This window comes from Elephantulus edwardii, unplaced genomic scaffold (assembly GCF_000299155.1).
Source record: "Elephantulus edwardii isolate Elephantulus edwardi_28Jun2011 unplaced genomic scaffold, EleEdw1.0 scaffold00054, whole genome shotgun sequence".
NCBI classification, from domain to species: domain Eukaryota; kingdom Metazoa; phylum Chordata; class Mammalia; order Macroscelidea; family Macroscelididae; genus Elephantulus; species Elephantulus edwardii.
This window is the reverse complement of record NW_006399804.1, coordinates 16,857,614-16,868,946: the sequence shown is the minus strand read 5'-3', so window position 1 is coordinate 16,868,946 and position 11,333 is coordinate 16,857,614.

The following is an 11,333-nucleotide window of genomic DNA, read 5'->3' as shown; positions in this document are numbered from 1 at the left end:
AAGACTTTTCCATCTAAACTTACACATTGCCCCTCTACCTGCTATCTGTCCACCCTAATTTTCTCCTTAGTACTTCATGCACCTTACCAGCTATTCATTGTCCTTGCTCTGGTGCCCTAGTGATAAGAAGCTGTGGTGCAATCCCAAAGGCTGGATAGTTGAATCCACCAGCTGCTCTGAGGGAGAAGGTTGAGTAATCTTTTCCTGTGTGACTTTAATTCCCTCTGAAAATCTGCTAGAGAGTCAGTGGATTCCAACTGGAGGAATCAATTAATGACTTGATGAGTCAATTCCAACTCAATGGCGCACAACAACAATATGTTGCTTAGTGTCTTTCCTTCCCATTACACTGCAAAGTCCATGACTAATATATTCCCTGTTACAGTTCCAATGCCTAGAATAAAACTAGTGTTGCTCAAATAGTTGTTGTACAAATGTGGTCCCTTTAGTCAACCCGACTTTATGTGTGCCCAACTAGACATGTTTCAGTAATTGAATTTTCAAAGTAGATTTCCAGGCCTTTCTTCATTGGCACCATGAATTGGAAATATTTTGCAGCAATTGGGGGAGCCCTGATGGTGTCATTTGCAGAGAGTTCAACCCCTAAACCTAAGGCGATGCTTTTCTGCCAGTTCAAATCCACCAGTGGCTCTTTAAGAAAAAGATGAGCAATCACCTCCCATGTGATTTATGAGCTCAGAAACCCAATGGAGGGTCAACTTTGGCAATTGGTACTGGCTGTTACTTAGGGTAATGCATCTTTCCTCTCCATGCTTAGTGGAGAAGTATTGGAAGGAATAGACAGCGGACTTGGAATGGTTTGGGAAGTCATCCAATACAATCTATGCGCCTAACTGTTCCCAGCAATGTAGCATGTGCTGACCTCCTTTCAAAAATCAGAAGAGCCAGGTGTACAAGCACTACAGATTATTTGTTACCTAAGTTGATATAATATTTAGATCTCATTCTTTTAGTAGAGTGTAAACTCATCCTTTCTTTTCTCTGAGGTTGTGCCTACATTCCGGGGAGCTTGTCTCAGACCAAGGAGACAGTGACTAGGCAGCATCTGGCTTTAGTGCCATATGGGCACCTCCTAGACTCTCAGGTCCCTGGGTGGTATAAGGTGTGAATGATCATCTGCTAACCTAGAGGTTTGTGGTGCAAATTGACCCAGTGGTACTGGAAGGAAATTATCACTTTGTAAACACGATAACTAAGAAAAACAGATGGAGCAGTTAGTTCTACTAGGACATCACAGGAGTGGGAATTGCCTTGACAGCATGTTTCTGAGCCTTTGTAATGGTGGAAGTGATGGGCCCATGCAGGAAGTGATGGTGGATGCTCTGTCCCCTCTCCAAGTCTCCTCGGTTCTGATGGCTCCGTTACCTCTACAGTACTGTTGAGGGCACAGACAGCATGTTGCTACTTCAATTCCATTCTGGAGCTCAGACCTCTCTGAAAGTAAGACAAAACTTCCAGCTGGCTCAACTGAATATACAGCCAGATTCTTTGCTCCCTAAGTTTCCCCCTTGTAAGCTGTTATATCTTTTCTATCCCCCTGAGTGTGAAAGTTAGTGATACTGGAAGCAGAAGGAAGTATCAATATGTTTTTATTGGCTTTGATGGTAGAAGAAGGGTCAGATTCAAAGACTAGCAGTGGCCTTTAGGAGAGAAGAGGGACCTTGACTGACAATCAGCAGGAAAATGAAAACCCCAGCCCTTCAGCCGCAAGTCACTGGATACTTCTGACAGCCTGAATGAGCTCAGGGTAGGTTCTTTCCCAGAAATCTCCAGATAGGAGCCCAGCTTGACTGGCACCTTGGTTTCAGCCTTGTGAGACCTGGAGCGGAGAACTCAGTACAGCCTGCCCAGCCTTGTGACCGACACAGCTATGAGTTAATAAGTGAGCATCATCTTGAGCTGTTGAACTTGCATCAATTTATTACACAGAAATAGAAAGCTAATATAAAGGCTAAAAGTCAAAGTGCTGGCACAGAGAAAGCACTTAATAAATCTCATGTAATTCCCTCTCTCTTTTGGTTCCTAAATCTTCGGTGGCCTATTGAGTCACTTATGGCTCATGTTAACCCCCTGTGTACAGAGGAGGACTGTGCTTCCTAGGGTTTTAATGGCTGCAACTGAAACTTTGAAGTGCTGATCACCAGGCCTTTCTTCCAAGCAACCTCTGACTGGGTTGGAACCATCCACCTTTGGATTAGTAGATAAGTACTTAACCATTAGGCAGTATCATGATGGATGGAGAAGGATGGAGTTTGTTAACAATTCTATGTTGCTTCATCAACGCTCTTGGCACCAGCAGTCAAGAAATAGAAGTATGAGGTACATTGGAAAAATCTTATGTTAAGGATCTCTCCAGAGTACTAAAGAGCAATAATGTCCGTTTAGAGACTAAGATGTGCCTGGGCCAGTCCATGATCTTCTCAATTGCTTTCTGTGCTTCTGAGAGCTGGACAATGAATAAGGATGAAAGAAAATGAATTATTGTCTTTGAGTTGTGGTGTTAGAGAAGAATAGCAAACATACAATGGACTTCCAAGAGAATAAATAAGTCTGCCTTAGAGAAGGTGAAACCAGATTATTTGTTGGAAACAAGGATTTTGAAACACCATCTCACATAATTTGGGCATGCGGCCAGCAGAGATCAGTCCTTGGAGAAGTACATCATGCTTGGGAAGGCAGAGGGTTAGCACAGAAGAGGAAGACCTTAGTTGTCATGAATTGGCACAGTGACTGTGGCAATGGGGTCAGGTATGTCTGAGAGAGTGAAGTTGGCTCCGGGTAGGGCAAGATTCAGAGCTATTGTTCATAGGGTTCCTATGAGTTGTAGTTGACTCGAGGGCACATAATAATAACTTAACCATTTGCAGATATACTGTAGTAAAAACAGAGTTCATCAAGTATTCTAAATGCTTTCTACATCTTCCAGCCTTTCTTGTTGTTAGGTTGAGAATGTGGACTCCCTCTGTTGCCATCAAACTGACACTGATTCAGAGTGACACTTTAGGACAGAGTAGAACTGTTCATAAGGCTTCCAAGGCCATTATCGGTGGGGAGCAGATTGTCACAGCATTTTCCCGTGGAATGCCTGGCAACTTTGATGCCCCAGTCTTTTGGTTAGCAGTCTGAATGCTTAAACCATCATGCCTCCAGGGTCTCATGTGATCATGGACTGGTTCCAGCTGATGAATTGAGAGTGGAAGTGAGGTGTACCACTTCAGAGCTGAGGCAGTGAAAAGCCAGGTGCTTCCTCTGCCCTTGGCTTGGTGGAGACCATGCTGTCCAGATGCTGTAACCAGAGACCGAGTGGTCATCTGCCTGGCCCTCCATATGTGTGTGTGGAGCAGCTGCACTGTGGCCCTTTGACTTTATCACTGCAGTAGGGGCCCTCTGCTGGCTTGCCCCATACGGAGCTGCACTGCTAATTCAAATGCGGCACTCCTCTGGTGATCTGAATCCACCAGAGGCTCTGAGGGGAAAAGATGGGAAATTTTCTCTCATTGAAATCTATAACTTCAGAAACCCAATAGAGGTTTCTGGGAGCTGGAAGCAACTTGAATGAGTGAGCTGTTCTTGAGTCTTTCTTTAAAAATACAACTACGAGAGAGTGCAGGACAAACAAAGTGGAAAGTGTCTTTCATTTGTATATTCCTTTAACTGGCAACGTCTCTAACGTAGTTAAATTTTTCTTTCCAGGCCCCTAGTATTGACAGTGCAGAAGAAAGGGGTCAGAAAGCAGTATTTGGAAGCATTGCCAAATAGTGAAAATAAAGCCAATGCTGGAAAAAAGCCACAGGGGAAATATTAGTTTTACAAAATGCATCTACAGATGTTTTTTCTACAACTCTGAACTTTTTCAAAAGGGCCAGGCCCATTTCCAACATGCCCAGCATTTCTGGCTGTCCTCCGTGATCTGATCCTCTTTGATGGCCAGATCTCTGACAGTGTGTTTAGCACTCCCGGGTTAACTCGCATTGTTGACATTCTCTCCCCAAGTGTTTCATTGCTCACCTCTGCCCTCACTGCTCCCTCAGGCCAGTCAAAGCCCAAAACAGATGGTGAGCTTCCTCAGAGGTAAAGAAGGCTGTTTCACTCCCTGCCTGAAAGCCTTGGGAGAAATCCAAACTCCATTCCTTGACACACAAGAATTTGTGCTGATTTACCTTGCTCACCTTGCCCACCTCATCCCAGATAATAGCTCACTCTCATTCATCATTCTAGAGCCACTTTGACCTTTCTTAGTTTTCCTCTCTTATACCTAGGGAGCTGACAGAAGAAGAACAAATGCCTTCGAGTTGTGTTGCTGGTGAAGAGTCTTGAACATACCATGGACAACCAAGAAAACAGGTAAGTCTGTCTTGGAGAGAGTGAACCAAGTCTCTCCTTGGAGGCTAGGATTTTGAAGTTCCACCTCACTTACTTTGGGCACATGGTCAGGAAAAATTGGTCCTTGAAGAAGGACATCATGCTCAGAAGGGTGGAAGGAGAGCACAGAAGAGGGAGACCCCAGATGAGATGGATTGATACAGTAACTGGGGTGATAGGGGTTGGTGTGTCAGAGTTAGTGAGACTGGCTCAGGACAGGGAAGGGTTCAGAGCTGCTGTACACAGGATCACTGTACATCACAGACAACTCAATGGCACCTAACAGCAATAACATACTGACAGGTTTTAGAAGCAGGAGTGGCACCCACTTCCTAAATGCCTATGGAAAGTCTTTGAGAAATGTCAATAGTTGTAAAGGAACTTCAGGCCTTTTGTTCATAGGGTCACTATGAGTCGTGCCGACTTGAAGGCAATCTACAACAGCAACAGCAACAACAACAACATACCTAGAGCGCTGAGGTGGAAGAGCCTGTAGGAAGGTTCACTGCTAACCCAAAATCAAATCATGCTCCTCTGACAGTTCAAATCCACCAGTCACTGAGAGAGAAAGAGAGAGAGAGAGAGAGAATCCTGTGCGTTTTACAACCTCCAAAACAAAGAGGAGGGTCAGCTATCAGTTGGTTCTGCATCAACAGCACTGAGCTTCTCTTCCAATACCTAGTAGGGAGTGCTCATCAGTTATATTGAGCTTAATCAAAAGATAGGCAGTTTGAACCTACCAGGCACTCTGCACAGCCTTCTCCCGTAAAGATCTGCCAGCTCGGATATCCAGTGAAAGGTAGCTCCGAGGTCAAATTTCTGGTCTCATTTGCCTCAGGATATATGTTGAATTCCCTGTGCTTGGTGTCTGTGTGCCTCATCCACAGAGCTGCTTCTAACCCCTCTGTTGGGCCTCAGTTTACATTCTATCCTTTCTGAGAGGTCTTTTCTTACTATCCTGTTTTTAACACTATTATGACCCACATTCTCTCTTTCAGCCTCTTAATTTGTTTCTCTCTAACAACTTTGACCATTTATTATTGCCATAAATAGTAATGGGGATAGGTGTATCAGAGACGATAAGATTGGCACAGGATAGAGCAGGGTTTGGGGCTGTTGTACAGAGGGTCGCTATCAGTCTCAGGCAACTCGATGGCACATGACAACAACAACAACATGTATATATGAGGTCCCCCCTCCCTCCATAGAAATATAAACTCCATGTGCGTTTCAGAACTCTGAAGGGTCTGATCTTTTACACTACTTGCAAGCTAACTGTTTATAGCTTCCTGGATGCTGACAGAAGACATGAGAGCCCAAAGAAGTGTGTCAGACCTAGATGCAGCTTGAGCTCTAAGCTTTTACCTCAGTTCTTTTAGCTTCTCTAATACCCAGAGCAAAAAATAGATGATGCATATATTTACATCCTAACAGAGAAACCCAGACATGGAATCCAAGCAAACCCACTTGAATTTTGCCTTTGAGGGAGACAACTTGATGATCCATGTATACAAACATGATCCTTTCTCTGGAGGAAGACTTTGTTTTAGAAAGCTGTTTGCTCTTCAGCGTCTTTAAAGCACCCACCCTGACAAGATGTGCAGAAGTGTGAGCACCCCATAGAGAACTTTCACTCTACAGAATAGAGGGATCATTCATACATGTATTTGTCACTGCCCCCAGTAGTGTTCAGATAATAAGACACAGAGATGAAGCTACTTTCTGGAAGTATGAAAGGGAATTTCTAAAGCACACTGTTTTAAAAATTTTGTCTTTTGAGCAAGTGATATTCACAGAGTTAAAAAATAAAAGAATACATATTGTTGTCCTTGTTATTGCTGTTGGGTCACCTGTAATTCATAGCAACCATATGTACAATAGCTCTGAACCCTGTCGTATCCTAAGGCAGTCTAACTATCTCTGACTTACTTGCCTCAATTACCCCAGTCACTGTAGCAATCCATCTCATCCAGGGTCTTCCTCTTTTGCATTGTTCCTTCTAAGCATGATGTCCCATTTCAAGGACTGGTCCTTCCTGGCAACATGTCCAAGTATATGAGACTGAATCTCAAAATCCTTGCCTTCAGAGAGCAACTTGGTTTTACCCTCTCTAGGACAGACCTATTTGTTCTCTTGGCAGTCCAAGATATGTTCAATACATTTCTCCAGCACCATAATTCAAAGGCATCAATTCTTCTGTCATCTTTAGTCATTGTACAGATCTCTGATGCATAGCAAGTAATTGCAAAGACCATGTCCTGAATCAGGCACACCTTAGTCTTTAGACTGACATCTTTGTACTTCTGGAGAGGCCCCTGACAGTAGACTTTCTTAATCCAATTCCTCTTTGCATTTCCTGGCTGCTGATTCCAAGAGTGTATACTTGCACATAGTCACTCACTCACTCATTGCCATAGAGTTGAAACTGGTTCATAGGTGACCTTCCAGTAGGTTTTCAGAGGCTGTAAATTTCACAGGAGGAAACTGCCCATTTTTCACTTATAGATTCGAACCACTTCCTTTGTGCTATCAATTCAACTCCTTATCCACCAGGTGAAGTATACAGGGAAATTCTCTCTCCCTCCGGCTCCTGTTCCTGTCCCCAAGGCCATCATCATCACCCTCTCTATGCAACAGTTGTTGCTGTGTGCTGTCTAGTTAACTATGATTCTTAGTGACCCCGTATGACAGAGTAGAACTACCCCATAGGGAATCTTAGGACTACACCCCTGAATCTCTCGAAATAAAGTGTTTTTGTTTCTTTCTTTTTCTGCTTGGGTTTGGGATTGGTTTGATTTTGTTTCATTCTTTAATTGAGATTTTAATGAAAGTTTATAGAGAACTTGGATTTCATTCATTCATTGTTCCACATTTTCCTCCCTTTCCCCCCAGTTCACTTTTCTCTTTGGAAAAAAAAAATCTTTCATTGTTGTACAATCCACCCTCCCCAAGCCCACTTTACTATGCAGCTCTTATTCTAGACTGTTGTAATGCAAATAATACCTAATCATATATTCCTTTTAAACAATTATCTCCCTTATCTGTTGCAGTGTAGTCTTAGTTTCCCTCTAACCCTGATGTTAGTCCCATTTTACAACAGTGGCATTATGCAGTATTTGTCCTTTTGTAACTGAGATATTTCACTCAGCATAATGTCCTACAAGGTTACTCATTTTGTATAAAATTTCATGAGTTCTTTGTTTTGCAATGCTGCATCGTATTCCATTGTGTGAATATACCACAGTTTCTCTATCCATTTGTTTGTTGATGGGCAGTTGGATTGTTTCCATCTCTTTACTATTGTGACCAACACAGCAATAATTATGGTGTGCATTCATCTGCTTGGGTGGCAGTTCTGGTTTCTTTAGGGTATATTCCCAGTAGTGTAATTGCTGGGTCAAATGGTATTTCCAACTTTTTGAGAAAGCGCCATACCGCCTTCCACAGTGGTTCCACCACTTTGTTTTATTTTTAGGGTGAATCCTGATGAAAGCAGATCATCATGTCTATTCTCCCTTAGAGAAGCTGGAGCATTGAACTGCTGACCTTTTAGTTAGCAGAGAAACACTTACTCATTACTCCACCAGGGCTCCTTTCTACAATACTATAACATGATAACCACTATTTTAGTTTCTTGTGACTGCTTCTAGATTTCTTTTTAAAAATGTGCATATGAAGAATTATAAATTTATTTTTATTCCTCCCTTTTCTACACAAAGTGTAGCTCACTCTTTTGCTTTTTGCTTTTCCTACTCAATATATTGGATCAAGAGGCAGTCATCAGAACAGAGCAGGGAAACACTGCATGGCTCAAATTTGGGAAAGGTGTACACCAGGGATGTGTCTTATCTCCATACCTTTCAACCTGTATGCAGAAGAGATTATCCAAGAGGCTGGATTCTATGAGGAGAAGTGTGGCATCAGAATTAGTGGAAGATCTACTAACAATTTATGTTATGCAGATGACACAACCCTGCTTGCTGAAACTGAGGAGGATCTGATGCGCTTGCTGCAGAGGGTCGAGGACTGCAGCCTTCAGTATGGATTAAGGCTCAATGTTAAGAAGACAAAGATTTTCACCACTGGACCAATTGGCAGCATCAGGATGGATGGTGAAGAGATTGAGATTGTTAACAGCTTTAGTTTGCTTGGCTCCACGGTCAACAATCTTGGCACCAGCAGCCAGGAAATTTAAAAAAAAAAATTGCAATTGGAAAGTCTGCTGTTAGGGACCTCTCCAGGGTACTGAAGAGCAATGGTGTCACTCTGGAGACTAAGGTGCATGATGCATCTGATACAGGCTATGGTCTTTGCAATCACTTGTTATCCATCAGAGAGTTGGACAATGACTAGGGAAGATAGAAAGAGAATTGATACCTTTGAACTGTGGTGCTGGAGAAGAGTATTGAATATACCACAGACTGCCAAGAAAACAGATTCATCCTTGAGAGGGTTAAACTGAGCTGCTCCTTGGAGGCAAGGATTCTACGGCTTCATCTGACATACTTTGGACATGTTGTAAGGAGGGACAGGTCCTTGGAGAGGGACATCATGCTTGGGAGGGTGGAGGGATGACGCAAGAGGAGAAGACCCTCTATGAAGTGGATTGATTCAGGACTTGGGTAATTGGGATGGGTGTGTCAGAGGCAGTGCAATTGGCACAGGATAGAGCAGGGTTTAGGGCTGTTGTACATAGGGTCACTCTGAGTCACAAGCGACTGGACGGCACATAACAACAACAACAACAACTTAATACATCTTAGAATACACAAAAATACTATTAGCATTTTTTAATGTCCTTGGCCTACTTCACAGTGTGAAAATGTAACAGTTTATCTTACTAATTCTCTACTGATGGACAATTTGAAAGTTTACAATCTTCTGCTATGCATAAAATATTGTTACAATGAGTAGCAGAAGGAAAACTATAGATTAAACTGCTGGTTTCAAGAGTATTATTATCTTGATCACTGTTTCTAAATTTCCTTCAACAGGAATTGTACCAAAGTTGTACTAAGAATCATTACAAAGATGGGATTTTTTGTTTCTTTACTGCCATCCCAGAACCTGCTGAGTCCTCAAGACTTGTTGTTGTTGTTATGTGCCATCAAGTCACGTATGTGCAAAAGATCTGAATTCTGCTCTATCCTGAGCCTGTCTCACTGTCTCCAGTACACCTGCCCCCTTTACCCTAGTTACTGTGTCAATCCATCTCATCCGGGGTATTCCTCTCCTGCAGTATCCCTCCACTCTCCCCAAGTATGCTGTCCTTCTCAAAGGATTTCTCTTTCCTGGCCACATGCCTCAAGTATGTGACACAGAGCTTTAAATCCTTGCTGTCAAGGAGCAACCTGGTTTCACTCTATGATAAAGTTCTTCTCTTGGCTGTCCATGGTATGTTCAATACTCTTCTCTGGCCCCACAACTCAAAGACATCAATTCTTCTTCTGTCATCTTTGGTCTTTGTCTAGCTCTCTTATGCAGAGCAAGTAATTTCAAAGATCATGGCATGGATCAGGCACACCTTAGTCTCTAGACTGACATTGTTGCTCTTTAGAACTTTGGAGAGGTCTTTGACAGCAGCTTTCCTCAGAACAACTAGTCTTTTGATCTTTTGACTGCTGGTGCCAAGAGTGTTGATTGTGGATTTAAGCAAGCTGAAATTGTTAAGGACCTCAATCTCTGCTCCATCTATCATGATGCTGCCAAATGGCCAAGTGGTGAGAATCTTTGTCGTCTTGATGTTGAGCTTCAATCCATATTGAAGACTACAGTCTTTGACCCTTTGCAGCAAAAACTTATGATCTTAATTTCAGAAAGTAAGACTGTGTCATCTGCATAGTTTTTCTCAAAGTTTTAGGACCAATTTGAATGAAATCTTTCCTTTTTCTTTAAGATAATGATATTCTTTCTATCATTGGCTTTGAGTCTGGACAACTTATAGCTGGCCCTCCAGCAGTTTTTCAGAGGCTGTAGATCTCATGATACAGGAGGAGATTGCACATTTTTCGCCCAAGGAGTTGCTGGTGGGTTCAAACTACTCGGAAAGCTTTGCTTTGGGGCTAGCAGCCCAACTTCCTGTGGAATTATGCCACCAGAGATCTCCTACAATAGCTGAAATAAAATATAATCAATTCTGTTACTAACTGGACTAAGACAAACTGGGTTTAAAGACCTGATGATTTACTTCCAAAAATTAACCAGCAATAACCCTATGATCACAACAGAGCACTCTGCTACAGGACTAGAAGATGCGCCTTTTTGGTCCAAAGGCTCTCACGGTCCATGGTGACCACAGCAAGGGCCTTAAGCATACTGACTGTCTTGGTCATCTGGTGCCGCTGTAACAGAAAATACCACACCCGAGTGACTTTAACGAACAGAAATGGATTTTCTCACAGTTACTGCTGTTATGAGGTGGCTCCAAGTCTGTGCAGACTCTTCCAGAGCAACCTGGGGTTCAGCAGAATGAAAGCCCTCCAGAGCCTGCATCATGCTCACAATCCTTGCTTTACTCAAGCCCCGTTGGTGGGGTCACTGAGGCCCTCTCTCTCTTTCACTGACTCTCTGCCTTTCCAAGCCTACATGCCTTCTCCAGAGTCCAGCTCCTTCTGATAATATGTCCAAAGAGACAAAGTCTTAATTTCCTTGCCCCTCACAGTTAGAGGGCTGACTTCCAAGGTCAGAAGACCAGTCCTTGGGGGAAGCCTTTCTTTATCTGTCACTCCTCAGAGAATGTCTTTGTCTCTTTAGCCTCTATATTCTGAGTCCCTAGTGATTTTCATGTGGTATAACGTCTATGTTCCCTTATCTCTGCTTTATTGGTAGCTATTTAATCTCTTTTTCATAACAAAAGATATTGAAAATTAAGACATATCTTACACTAACATTACCACACTACTATTGTTGTTGTTGTTGTTATGTGCCGTCGAGTCGCCTGCGACTCATAA